Here is a 15141-nt window from a genome sequence, read left to right as displayed (position 1 = left end):
AAACACCGAATTAAACCGGAGAGGACGGGACTTATTTGAACTCGTTTGAGCATATGAACTTTACTGTATTTCCGAACCGCAGTTCTACATGGCATGTGGGGAATTTTCTCTGATCTGCTGTAGGCCTGGAAGCCTGGGATGGAATGAGGCAATATTGCATTTACAATCATTGTCTTAAGCTAGCGTTTTAAACCCAGCTCAGCTCCATAGTAACAGCTGTTGTTTTCTTTACTGGTGTATTTCACTTTCAGATATGATTTTTAAAAGATTTCTTCAAATTTCATACTTTTTCTTAGCAAGTATCTCTGTTTAAATTCCCAAGATAAGAAGAAAATGATTCGTCTCACACCTCCTCCACATGTAAGGAAAATCTGGGCTGCTTGTGGCCTTTTGCCCTAATGTATGAAGCCTGCATCAAGTCTTATTCCCTTCTCATTTATCAAGCGGGACCCGAGGTGGTAAGGCAATCCTGACCACAGGAATCATTGCACAAACAGAGATTTTACTGAAAAGAGTGGGTGAGAAAGAATGAAAATCAGACCGCAGATGTAATCCCACTTTCCATCGGGATCACTGCCCTTCTCCAGGTTCCTCCTTACCCAGTCCCTCCCTCTATCTCCTCCTCCCTTTTTCCTCTGAGAGTCTGAGAGGGTGGAGCCGGGTCCTTCCTGTCCCCCCTCCCGTGGTGGTGGTGGGGCTTATCCCCCTGGCACATCAAGTCTGCAGGGCTAGGACCAGTCAGTCCAGTCAGGGAAATGCAGTTCGCAGATTATTGGTGCTCTGTGTTTACAGAAATTCTGCAGAACTGCAGTCAAAGGCTCCTGCAGAACTCCAGCAACTGGGCTGTTGAGTTTATCAACATATACACGTGCTCTTTCTCCCCGCGAGAACTGGTCTCTTCTAAAGGTTCAGGCATCTTGTGGGGAGCAGTGGACAAAAGAGGAAGAAAAATGAAAACAGAAGCAGATCGTGAACGTCAGTGTTCACAATTTTAATTGATCTATCAAACAGAGGCCTTCTGGTTTATTATAGACTAATGCATTTCACTTGAATGACACTTAGTACAGCAGAGAAAACGGGAAGGAGACAGGGCATACCCTGAAACCAAAATAACTGGGCTTGGGGAAAACAATGTTAGGGCTAAATATGCAAAATAACTGGCCATCATTTTTATTGCACATGTGTTGATAACTTGTACGTTCACCCTCTCAATACTATTAGGAAGAAAGTCTTTTTCTTTTATTCCCATTTTATAGATTTGTGTTGCCAGCTGAAGTAACTTTTAAATTCTCCCTGTTAGGAACTGATGTTGCGGTAGAATTGTGGGAGATTCTTCTCTGCAGATTAGGCAAATGCTCCTGTATAAAATTAAGCTAGAGAATGAATGTTAATGCAGATGTGTGCGTTTCCAGCTTCCCAGCTTCCCTACGGAGCTCATGTTGGTCATGAACTAGTGACTATCTGGCCTAAATGTCAGGACTACAGACACATTTCATTCAACTTTCCCATGGCATATTTTTAAAAAACATATTAAGCAAATATACACAGATACCTAACAGAAGAAAGATGAGAGGAAGCATACCATTCTTTCTAGGCTGAAAAGATTATTGGGTTGTAGTTTTCAATTAGCAATAATCGCGCCTCGGATAAACCTCATTGGCTACGATACTGCCACTGCGCAAAAGCTTATTGGGTTGTATTTTTAACGCATAAAATCAGAAGTATTATGGAAGCTTTCTACCTATATGCAATGATGGCTCTCTTTCATCTCCAAGGACAATTCTTATGACATAAAGATGTTCTTAAAAATGTACAAATAAATAATGTGTTGAAGTTCTGATTTGGTTTCTATTAATAAAAATTGCTGTAAAATTTTTTTGGTGTTATGGGAAAATGAGAATTCTTCAAGTAGCACCGTTTAAAAAAATCAAGAGGGTAGACAGAAAGGCACAAAGACAAAACTGGTAGCTTGTTGAACTCCCTTCTGCCTCGCCTGGAACCAAGGGCTTTTATACAGAATTGCTAGAGCTCTTCTTCACCCCTTTGTTAACCAATTCAGAGCAGGAAGGCAAGCACTCTGGAAAGATCATTTGAAACACCCCTTGCCCTTTCCTCACAACCTCCTCAAACCTTGCAGCTTAAGGTACATCACAACTGACTTTATCATTAGTATTGAAAGATATCTTTCAATATTAGCACTGATTTAAGCATTGGAGTGTTTGTAGACGTCAGACAAGCAAGCAGCATTTTGGATGAGTTTGTAAAAGTCAGACTCACACAACGGCACTTTGGATGAGCCCTCTTTTGTGTGTCTGCTTCATTCCTTTGTTGAAGTTACACATTTTCTGTGTGTGGGATTGAAGAATCATGGAAAATTGCCACTTGTGTGATAAATTACTGTTTTCACCCGTCAAACATCGAAAATGCACCCTACGAGTCTCACACACCATTATGCTGTCCCATCTAGGACCCGTTGAAAGTCAGCAGGGTGCATCTGGCTGAAATTCACTCAGGCGATTAAATTTATTCGAGCCTGGTGAACTTGAGAGCTTTCAAAAGAAGAGTAGCTGAAGCCACGAGATTATAGTCCTGACAGGGCTGTGGAAAGGTGTATGACACCCGACAGCTCTCAGCGAAGCCTGGTACCTGTCCCCATTGATCCGCAACAAAGTTCCTCTCAGTATTTCCACTTAACATTTCCTCTCAGGGAACCTGTGCCGTTGGAGATATTTACGACTTGCTTTCAGCTTAAAAATAAATCACCTCTAATTCCTCTAAGCGAAATCAATCAAAAACCTGTAAAAAATGGACTGGTTGTTTGGTCGATTCTGGCAGAAAGGTAAACAGCACTTCAGCTTTTTTCTGCCATTAAGGCCTAAATAGCCTAGAAAGTAAATCAATATTTCTAGTCAGCCTTCTGGCTATTGTTTAGCCAGTAGATATGGATTTGCTGTGGCTTACTGCACTCCTTCGGGACTAACCTATAATCCTCTGAGAGAAATAATAAGTTCGTTATCTAGTTCGGCTCTCTGTTGTCCATTTAAATGGACCACATCCATCAGCGGCCCCTGTTAAAGTTCAAAGATGAAGCCACCCTCTGAACGCACTTTACACCGAGTCACTTTCAACAGGGGGAAAAATTAGAGCTCAGAGTTCTGCTGGTTGGCAAACAACATAAGATGATTTGGATATGAGAAGGCACACAGTACTACTAGCTCAGTTCTGGGTGCAGACTTCAGAACTTTTAGGACTTGGAGTCCTCCGTCTCAAGTACTCAACGAATCCTTGCATGACTCAGAGTAATAGCAGTGACTTACTACCCACCCCACCCCCCTTTCTGAAGCCACCAAACCAAAATGCCGCCACCCCACAAGAGCGCATGTAAGGTCTTTCATAGTTTAAATAGTTTAATTTTAATTGTGCTTTGTTTTGTTTTGAGACAGGGTTTCTCTGTGTAGCACCGGATGTCCTACAACTAAGTCTATGTAGACCAGGGTGGCCTCCAATTCAGGAAGATTCACCTGCCTCTGCCTCCTGAGTGCCTGGATCAAAGCCGTGCACCACCACCACCCACCACAGTGATTTCTAATAATCACTTGCTAATAAAATTGGAGGAGGAGACTTGGAATGAGTCTGCTGGGAGGCAGAGTAATTATCTTAAGGAACTGGCTTCCTTTGTTTGCTCAGTGTGTCGGACTGCACACTCCTCCACATGCCATTCGTGTTTCCTGGAGTATAAGGAGGTTAAGATAAAGTTGGAATAATTCATTTAAAATATTCTACATAGATGACCTTCATGAAATTTGTTACTTTTCTGACCAGGGCCAAAGAAGATTAGTTATGATCACTGGAAAAGTTTAAATGTATTCATTGGCAGAGCGTTGAGTTCCTTTATTGAAACAACCCAGACAAAAAGAAAGCAGAGGCTACATTATGCATTCAGGGTTACATAATGGCATCACACCAGCATCCACATTCCAGCTAGAACTTTTGGAGTTGTATTTAAGTAAAATAACGGAATTGACACAGGTAAATACAATTATTTTAAGTTAAACATCTACAGACTATTTTAGAATTAAACCCATGTGCAAAGGAACTCAGAGCAAGCAGAGAGACGATTATTTTCATGGCAAATCATTTGCCATTTATTTTTTTTTCAAGTCATAGGACTTTCATTTTAACATTGTTTTTGCTCTTCATTATAAAGTTTGTTTTGTAGAAAACATTAAATTATGTGGCCATCTGCTCTAGAAAAAACATATATTAAAAAATCAATATGAAGTTGGTGTGTATGCAGCTTGACCTATTTATTACTTCTACTAGCTAGTTAGCTATTGGGTGGGTTAAAAATAGAGCTGCACAGAATCACATGGCTTTTGAGAGTTAGAGCTACAGTTAATTTTGTATGAAGATGTTTCTCTGTATTTTGTTTCCTGCCATGTATGTTAGATCTGGTCTCCTGAAGATGGACCAGCATTCTGCCTTCGTCACCTTTTGTGCTCTGTAACTATTGGAGGGCAAAGCATCTAGAAGGCAGAAAGTTGGCAGGCAATAGTTCATCCCCATCTTTCAGATACAATACATGTCTAACACCGACATTTATGTTCTGCCTTTTAGTGTTGAGCATATGAACTATATATCTAATATGAAAATGAAGTGTGAGGAATTAACTATGATCACATTCTAATCTCTAGTTGAAAAGATAGATTGAGAGAGTCTGCTAGTGCAAAATGAGAGATCACGATAATGCACACTGTTTGCAAAAGTTATTGTATGTTCTTAACTGATTTTTCTTGAGCATTGCCTTATAGTTCACATTATCAAACATTATTATTATTATAATTTGATAAATTATTTGAAAATGTACATAAAATGATAACTTTTGAGTATGCTTATAAATTCAATGTGTTTCTTGAAACAATGCAATCAGTACTGGTCACATCTTTTTTTTGTGACCATCTGCTATCTTACTAGTATTTGACTGTTTCTTGTTGTTCAGGAAATATTGGGCACCTACTTACCTTGAATATATAGATAAAGATATAAATTTTATCTGTGTTTGTTCTCTGTATATTTTTCTGATTTTTAAAAACACCAGTTTATAAAAGTAAAACTAAAAAAAAATGGCAACAGTCTATCTGGTTATCTGTTTATTTGTTCTGTTGTTGTGATAAAGACCATGACCAAAAAGCAACTTGGGTCGGAAACTGCTTATAGTCCATGATGGAGGAAAGTCAGAGCAGAACCTCTAGGCAGGGACTTGAATGCAGGAATTGAATCAGGGGCCACAGAGGAATGGTGCTTGTAGGGTCACCTGGCTTTTAAAACACTATTCTAGGCCACCTGCCCTCAAATAGCACTGCCCACAGTGGACTAGTTCCTAATACTTCAATCATTAATCAAGAAAATCCAGACTTATGTATAGGTCAGTCCAATGAAGGAATTTTCTAAAGTCCCTTCTTCTCAGATGATCCTAGCTTATAACAAAAAGCTAAGCAGCACGATTCCTCTATCAAGTTATGATCCCAGTGTAATTACCTAAATAATGTGTATTGTAAAAGTGTTATGGCCCCACAACTATCAGCAAATGGTACATGCAGTTTTGTATACATATCTCAACGTGTTGTTGCTAAAGATGAATAAATAGTAAAGCATTAATCCACATATAAGTTTATAAATCCAATCCTTTACTTTGTTTCTACAGTACAAGCTTGATATAACTTAGCAGCAACATCTCCAGATCTCACTGGAGCTCTGACAGGCATAGGTAGAATGAATCCACTGAGGGAAACAGGCCTGCTGCTGATATCTGTAATCTGAGTGGGGAGTGGACCAATATTCAATTGATATCTATTTGAAAATTTAGAACACCACTGGCTAAACTCATAACACACCCTTAAAACTCACAAATGGGAACTGAAGAACATTTGATTAGACACATTCAAATGAGTAGAAGACTCCTGTCTTGATTAGAGTTAATTACAGCTTAAGTATTTCTGTGAAGAGACACCAAACTCTTCTAAAAGGAAACACTCAACTGGGGCTGGCTTACACTTCCTAAGTTTAGTCCATTATTGACCCGGTAGGAAGCATGGTGGCAAGCAGGCAGACATGGTGCTGGAGAGGTGCCTAAGAGTTCTACATCTGGGTCAGCAGGCAGCAGGAAGTGACACTGGGCCTTGATAGAACAGCTAAGACCTCAAAGCCTATCCCCAAGTGGCACACTTCCTCCCACAAGGCCATGCCTACTCCAATAAGGCCACGCCTGCTAGTACCTCCACTCCCTATGGGCCTATGGGGGCCATTTTCATTCAAACCACCACAACTTTTTTATGCCACACATTAAATTTGCAGAAAGAATTTTATAATAGTCTCTCATATAAAGGATCATACTTAATTAAAAATTGCTAAATCATTTCTAGGAAAGGGGCTTACCAGCTATGGCCTGAAGACCTAAGCAAACTCTATTTTTCTCATTAATTAAACCAATTTACCAACAAGCCCACTCAGTTAGTATTACATTTTATATAATGTCTACAAATACTGTGAAAATTAATTTCTTTACTTGCCGTGCAATAATTTATGCAATGTCACTGATTTTGGAACGTGGTTTCCAAAGAATCATTACTTTCACTTTGGCTTTTGGAGAAAAGTATTTTAAAACATATTCCAGGGACACATTCTGCTCTCAGACATCACAGATACTTACTTCGGGAATGTAGCCAGCACAGCCTCTGAGATTTATCTTCTGTCCTCCTTCTCATCATTAATTTAACCAGTGTATTAGGTCAGTGTTGCTTATGGAATTGGCAAGGGTACTACTTTTACCAATTTGATGATTTCTTACTCTCTAAAGCAGTAAAAGAATCTCAATGTGTACTGTGTGTACCAGAAGAAATTAACAAACTTTCAGACCTGACTCACACGATATGAAGTTTGCTTGTGCCATTCTAGAGCCTTTGACCAGAACAACATAAACTCAGAGATACAGGCCAAAGCCAGGGGGGACGACTGCTTCAGTCATATGGTAAATTAAGAGGAAGGTATGAACTTTGTACATTCAGTTCATTTTTTATTATTTTAAATAGAAAAAAATCCCTCTCACATTTAATTCATGCTGGAATCTAGAAATCACTGATCCCAAAGAAGATCAATTAGGTCGTTTAGTCGTTTAGCTCCTTCACTAAGTTCCAATTTTCTCACTCAGCATATTAACTTTGGCCTGTCCAAACTGAAGTGGCTAAAGAGATGGGTTTCTAAAACTTAACATGGGAAATATTTCTAAATCAAATTCATCTGCGGCAAAGCATCATTAAAGACCTTGCTATTACGGTTATACTAAATTGTTCTCTGCTTAATTGCATCTCATTTGTCCTTCATTCCCCTTGGCTACCCAATGCAAACTCTTCTTTTCTCTGACTAGATTTATTTTATTTCAGGTCACCCACAGATATTATTGATGAAGGCTATATCATCAATGACTGCTATTTATTAAACATATCATTGTTTAAATATTTGCAATCCTTGGCTCAGGTGTGACAGTTGCTATGAAAACCTTTGGTAATAAAAATAAACTTACTTCACAGAACTGATTCTTACATTAAGACAAGGATCCAATAGTTTCTGTAAACATGTTCTAGTTAAATTGTTCAGCATTTTAAATCATGCGTTTTCACATACCTTACTATTGTATATTAACATGCTTCCTGATATCAATTTCCCTTTGATGTGCATATATTTTTGTTTTCTAAATACCTTAATCACATTAAAACTTCCTTTTTCTGTAATAATGAATGTCTCCCATGCCTTCATTGATTAAGTTTAACTCAAAGTTCTGATGATGCTAGATTCAACAGCATGGTTCTCTTCCTGCCCGGTTGATGGATATCCTCTAACATGACCATGAATCCAAAAGTGAGCTGATTAAAGAAGTATTAAGAAAATCCATACTGATGACTAAGTCAATCCATCAGCGTTTTGCCTCTGTAGGATCAACTTTTTCTCTGCGTAGAAAGTACCACTGCCAGGAGATAGCAGTGACCTCTGACCTCTGAGAGTGTTGCAACAGGAACTAACAGTAAGGAAATATTTGCTATTAGAGCACGTTGACTCCTATTCAACACATTATCGATCTGTCATTTTTGTCAAGGTCGCTTTATACTTTAAAAAATGATCTTACACGAAGGCTTTAATGGGAAAAGTAGACTAATTTGATTTAAAGAGTAAATGCTATTAATTATGAAAGACAGTCAATAAAATGCTTGTTCTTCTAAACATAAAGGCAAATCTAGCAGTGGCTTGATTTATGGTAATGAATACATTGATGAAATATGTGTACCCTATCACTGATTCGCATTTCTACATTCTGCTGTTTTGCTTCTGATAGATTACAAAATCCTTGACATAATTCTTGAAAATCGAAAGGTAGTTTTGGCTCAAAATGTTTTCCTAATATTATTGCTGTGTTTCTATATTCATTTATACATTCTTTTGAGGTTATTTCTAGGAGACCTATAGGTAATGATGCAACAGTTTAATGTAGCTCATTCTAAGCTGATCCACAAATATACCATATGGAGTTTGATGTAAACAATAATGATAATGTTATTAAATTCAGAAAGTAAAATATGTTAGAAAATGACCAAGTCTAAATATGTACCTTCACATCAATAAAATGTATAATAGTATAAATACCAAATATGTAATATCTCAGATTCTGAATTTTATTGTCTATTGGTATTATTCTTAGTTTTTATTTTTACACTATTTTATGTCCAATAAATTAAGATATAAATTATTTAAGTAGAATAAACTCAGTAAATTTAAAAGAAATGAAAAAATTTGACTTGATATGTAATCCATATAATCACTGATCTCTCAAAGTAAAAAAAAATATTTTTCATCTAAAAATGGTTCAACATAACCAATGCATGCTACTCCACAGGTCAGTGCAATAAGTGAAATGACTTGGTTATAAAATATGCATTGGAAGATGTACCTTCAATATAAGTTTTCCCACTGTGAGTCATCAATGTGCGGGCTGAAGTTTGCTCCCCTGGACTGTAATTACGTGACTATGTCACTGGAGGGTAGCAGACCAGGTCAACCTCGCATTGTCTGTTAGGATTTGATTTTCCTCCTTTATGAAAGAACTTTATTGGTTAGGAAACAATATACTTTAAATACACTTCCTAAATGTAAATAATGCAAATTTGCAAACTTTAATCTACTTGCAAATGTTACTCAAGAAATACTACATATTTTTTTAATTAAGAAAAACATATTTCTTAAAAAAAACAATCAGTAAAAACGAAATGATTCATAGTAAACAAAGGACATCATCGCATTTTTTGTATTAGATTATAAAGACATTATATGGAACAAATATATCAGATAATTTAATTACTGATACAGTATCTCGTATGGAACTAATACAGTTTTTACCATCAAGAACCTCTCTATAAAACCAAATGCCTGTTGGAGCAGTTTGATAACTATGAAGTCTATCCCAAAGGCTGGTTTAAACTGAACATTTGTAATTTCTGGTTATATGTAGTTATGTCCTCAAATTCCAGGAGACACATTACTCTTTGTATTCTTAGCTATGTGTAAAGTTCCCATAAATTTTTGGCTCTAATGCAAAAATGATTTTCATGTTCACCAATGTAGGAGGAACCCTATCTTTATATCTTCTTGGACCAAAAAGGCAGCTAGGTCTGAGGCTGTTCATGATACAAAAGCATATATTCATCAGTAGCCATGGCGCATTGGTCAGCAAAGACAGTCTATTAAAGACAATCAGCATTCTATGGTCAAATGTTACACACTTGTGTTGGGGTAGGTCTTGGTAGGAAGGGTGCTTCCTGTTGCAAGCATGAAATTTAAGGTTGAATTCCCCAGAACACAAATAAAAGCAGGATGTGACCGACATGTTTGTAACTTCTCGTTAGATGGAGGGAGGAAATTCTCAGTAGCTTGATAACCATACCTCAATGGGACAGGTTGTAGAATGAGAAGGGGGGTACCTGATGCCCTTCTCTGGCCTCTACAAACACATATACAGTTTTGCACACGTGAACATACAAGACTGAACTTACAGAAAACAGGTTCCAAGCTCCATGAACGTTCTTCATGTTAAGGAAATAATATGCTTGTATCAATACCCACTTCTTGCATAGTAAAGCCTGTTCTGCTATAGAGTTTGGAGCAGGGCCATGTAAATGAAAACATAGTTTTTCACTGAGTAAAGAGTAAAGAGCCATAATGGGGCTACATAGCCTCTCTATTTTCCTGATCAGATGAAACAGAGTTGTGAACAATGAGCTAAGGTTTAGAACATGCTTCCTAGTAAACACACACACACACACACACACACACACACACACACACACGTATAGTTATAAAAACTGCTATACTGCTATACAAAAATAGTAAAGAGATAAAGTATTCTTGACAACAGGGTCTGGAAAGATTCCTTAGTTAAGAACACATTGCTTTTGAAGAAGAACTGACTTTTGTTCCTATGCCCAAGTCACGTGACTCGCAAAACCCCATTAATGCCAGCTCCAGGCTATCTGATACATCTATGCCTGGCACCTTCTCAGATATGTAGCATGTGTACACACCCACAAAATTAAAGTAATACAAAGAAATCTTTAAAAAATATTTGGTCAGTGTTTGTGTGTCATGTGCATTCGTGTGTGTGTGTTTGTGTGTGTGTGTGTGTGTGTGTGAGAGAGAGAGAGAGAGAGAGAGACAGAGAGAGAGAGAGAGAGAGAGAGAGAGAGAGAGAGAGAGAGAGAGAGAGAGGAGAGGGAGAGGCAAAAGAGAGAAACAGAGAAAGAGTCAAAGAGACAAAGAGAGAAACAGAGACAGAAAAACAGAGACAGGGAGGGATGGAAAAAGTAAAGGAGAAAGAGAGGAGGTAGAGAGATTTAACAATAAGTTTAGACATGGAAAACTCTACGAAGTTTAGAATTCGTTGCAAATTTTTATAGATAGACAAGATAAATTTTAAGTTTTCTCATTACAAGAAAATTTGATAATAAGTGTTAACCACTCTCTACAACTATACAATTAACTAAGATAACAATGAGAGGTTTATTGATATAGAAATGAACAGTCTAAAACCTGTGTGTATGCTGGTCATCATTATGGTTGGCCTACTTCTAACCTAAGTGTGTTGCAGGGGTGTTAGGGACACTTGTTCACATTTAGAACTCTCCCCATTTCCATTCTCCAGGCTCAAGTGTCTCCTTTTACTTAGCTCTTTGCTATATTGGTATGAGAAACTTCCACATGGGTAGCAGAGTTTTACTGCAGATGGAATCACCATATCACTAACTTAGTGGTCCATGGGACTCCTCCCTGCTGTACGTTCTCTCTCTTCTTTAAACATCCTTTCCCTTTGCTTTGACCAAGTCTTGATGCGTGTTGACTTTTTGCACACCGCTCCTGTCAACTAATTGTAACATCTAGTGTATGGATGCTTTCCTATAACAAGCGTAACCTTGGAGTCTTCTGCCTCTAGTAGAGTAATTAATTGTCCTGGAGTCTCATCAATTCAGCTTTGTTGTCACAGCCTTGGATGCCTTCTTTCATGCTTGTTTTCTTTCAAGATGAATGAGGCTGACATTCAATGGCCAAATTTTACTGCAATCTCTGAACATTTTGCCTAAGAATAAACATTGGAACAACTTCAAAGAATGCCTTATTCACTGGAGAAAATGTGACACTGGCACCATAAATACTCACCTACTGCAGTTACCTAAATATCTACTTCGATCTCATCTTCATAAATGATTTTGATCAATAATGACCATTTGAAAAGGTTGTAGATGGGAACAGTGGAAAAAAACAACCAAGATAAATGGCATTCATTCTGAAAGTTGTGTTAAAATACATTTAAAAAGACACAATCAGTCCCTTAGTTGAGACCTTAAGTATGTCCTTGTGATTTATATAAGAAAATTATGAAAATGGACACTTTACAATGAATATCAATATAATGTGTACTTAGAATCAAAGGTGTAATCCTTTTAAAAGCTTGAGTAGCTGATAGGGCTTTAAGCACAAATTTACATTATGATTTTTGACAAATTTGCACTATCATTTTGAAAAGCATCAGTGAAGAACAGCTAGTAAGTTCTCCTTTCATGAAAAGGAACATGAGCTGGAACATGCAAAGGTAAATTCAAGTTGTTTATATTATCATTTTGCTTTTCTCAAGTGGGCAAGTCATTTATAGAACTAAAAGTCACAGTGAGCATTTTAATCTGATGATCACAATGAGAAAAGAATCAGAGTGGTGTTAGAAGTACCAGATGGAAATGGAATTAGAGGGGACTGTGGTCAGCCTGTCTTCAGAGGTATCTATGGAGAAATATGGAGTTCAAGATGCCAAGATGTGGTCTGATGTTGAAAAAAGTATCTGAATATAGAGGAAGATATAATAGTGCTCTTTAGGTCTTTATTTTCAAAGTCATTGGGTTTTTCAGGTTAATCAAGTCCATAGAGGCTACCTCAATGCAAGAGAGATCTACAAGCTTCTGGAGTCCAACCTTTTATATTGAGATAATCAGGACCTCAAGCAAATGCAGTAGGCTACATGACTCACATTTACCCTCCATGGTCTGAAGAAAGGAATGGTGAACTCACAGGCAGGTGGAATGCAAACAAACATTGTTGGGAGTTTGTTCTGCAACTTATAAAATGCGTAACTGAATTATTGCTTTAAGTCCTCTGCCCCTCAATTGTTCCTTGGCAAAATTCCAATATTGCTACTCATAGAACATCAATAGTCTCAAATATTTTATAATATACTTAAAATATATCTTGGAGATAAGAGAGTTGCTAAGTGGTTAGGACCAGAGAATCCATGATTTTTTTTCTGGGTGGATCCACTATATATATATATGAAAGAATAACTTATCATCTTTAAATTTTCAGGTTTATATCACTCTGCAACTCAATATGGTAAAACCAAAATATTAATTTATAGTATATAATTGAATTTATATTAATTTAAGGAAAATTGCATTTTATCATTTAAAATTATGCAAAGTAACTTCAGTTCTGCAACAGTGATATTTATGCTTAATCAAAAAACTCTTTAAATAATTTGAATAATTAAGTACTCATGTCTGAGAAAAGAGAGAATTGACTATCATATACAATGACTATCTGATGTATTTACTTCCATGAAAAGTGAATTTTAAAGTTGGCTAATGATTAAAGAAAACTTAGAGCTGATAGTGCTGAAATTGAGACAGAGCGTGGGACATCATCCAAATTATGCTTCTAGATTGGCAAAGAAAATGTACTTCAACAGGGTGTTCTTTGAAAAAGTCATTTCTCTTGAAGTTCTCGAAAATAGACTAGGGCACAGAAGATTCTCAAGCCTTTGAATCTAATAAAAATGAAAGAATTTTTAAAAACTAATCTTCGTCGACTACCAGATATCTTACTTTTGATCAGAAAGTTTATGAAGAAGTACATTAATGGAATTTGTAGATTATTATGAAAACCAGCATGGATTTTGGCAAGAAAATAAAATTTCTTTTTTAAGGGAAGCTCTCCAGTGATTTATCAAAGTACAACAACAACAAAAAAAATGACTTTGCGAACTGAAGTTTGCATAGATACTTTTTAAAATTTCGTTTGGAAATTGCACATTCTCTTCGTTAAAGAGAAAGTGGAAGGTGAACATACTCCTCTGGTCTCCTGTGTAGCTGACACCATCGTCCTGCAGTAAAGAGAATAATGCAGAGACTCCCATGCATCCTGATTAATAATTGTGGCTTGTGGAGAAATTAACTGGTAACTCCTTAGAGAAATCACCCAATAGCTTCAATTTGAATACTCCAGAGCTCCGCTGCTGCCTCTACCCTGGCCAAGTAGAAGCATATACTCTGCCATTTGGATAGATACTAGTGCCTGTAGAGAAAGCACCATATTCTCCAGAGATCTGGCAAGGAACCACCTTCATCTTGCCAGTGTAGAAATAGCATTAGAGCAAGACTAATTGCTGGAAAGCCTGTTCAGAAAGATTTGTCATTCAGGATGGTAAAAATAATCCCACTTTTCAGAGTACATTCAAACTTTTTTTTATTTCTAGTATTTAATAGAGATCAAAACATTTCCCTTTCCACAAGTGAATGCGTTTTATGTAATGCAGCTATTTCCTTTGATTTGAGTTCAAGCAGAGAAGCTGAAGCAAAAAAGAATTCTGTCTAGACATACCATGTTTGTTCCTTTTGTAAGTTGTAATTTATTAAGCCTGAAATGTGTCTTGAGGAAGTATTTGTCTGCTCCATAAACATCTCATTGAAAAGTAGGTGCAACGTTGAAAATACAGTAAAGGCTAAGCAACTTATCATGAGCGCCAGTGATTTACAGTATGGAGAGTTTCCAGGAACCTATATTTCAACCTGTCCCTGACTGCCTCCAAGCTCAGTCTGCTCTCCTCCTGCTTCTTCTATCTTTTGAAAATGATCACCAAATATGCTCATTTACAGATCTGCAGTAGCCAGCACTTTGTATGACATTAACAACCTGATTCTGCCAGCAAAGAATCTCTAATGAAATCCATTGTCTCTGAGGATCTTAATTCTGATTCAACACCCCCCTACCACCCAGGAATTAAAGTTATAAGCCAAAATGTTTCTCCCTCTGAAATTCCAAATAGCATAGTATTATCTAAACAATGTCCAGACTAAGCCAATTTCACCACTCTTATTTCATAGTAACATGAACATAGTCATTGAATTTCCAGCAGTGAGTATCTCTGAGGCTGGACTTATCTGCGAAGTATAACTCTAGAGAGCCAACCTCACCACAGTAAACAGAAAAGAAACCTGTTATGAGGTTAAGCCATGTGCACTACTTGGCATTCATTCAGTTCACTGTAGCTGAAAAAATAACTGTGAGGCTCCATATCCCATTAACACTGTCTTAATTATTGTCATTGTCCCGTCAGCAGCTTGTTTACAACAGCTCTGGCTGACAGCAATGGTGGGATGTTCTGTCAAGGCCATCACCCGATGAGATTTGCATTGGCAAAAGATCTTTCTTTCCTTTACTCAGCTATCTTGGGGGAGTCAGGGCTTCATTAACTTGTGTATAATCACGTGTGCAAGAGGC

The 15141-nt window shown here is 37.3% G+C and overlaps 1 protein-coding gene and 1 pseudogene across 1 annotated transcript in view; both read right to left on the bottom strand.

Annotated features, from left to right (window-relative positions):
- Positions 1-15141, bottom strand: part of Dgkb (diacylglycerol kinase beta) — a 714793-nt gene that overhangs the window by 188675 nt on the left and 510977 nt on the right. The gene's annotated exons all lie outside the window — the stretch shown is intronic.
- Positions 1530-1686, bottom strand: LOC116906513 (annotated as a pseudogene).

Source organism: Rattus rattus, chromosome 7 (assembly GCF_011064425.1).
Source record: "Rattus rattus isolate New Zealand chromosome 7, Rrattus_CSIRO_v1, whole genome shotgun sequence".
Lineage (NCBI taxonomy): Eukaryota > Metazoa > Chordata > Mammalia > Rodentia > Muridae > Rattus > Rattus rattus.
The sequence above is the reverse complement of the archived record's forward strand: the minus strand, read 5'-3'. Positions and strand labels throughout refer to the sequence as shown.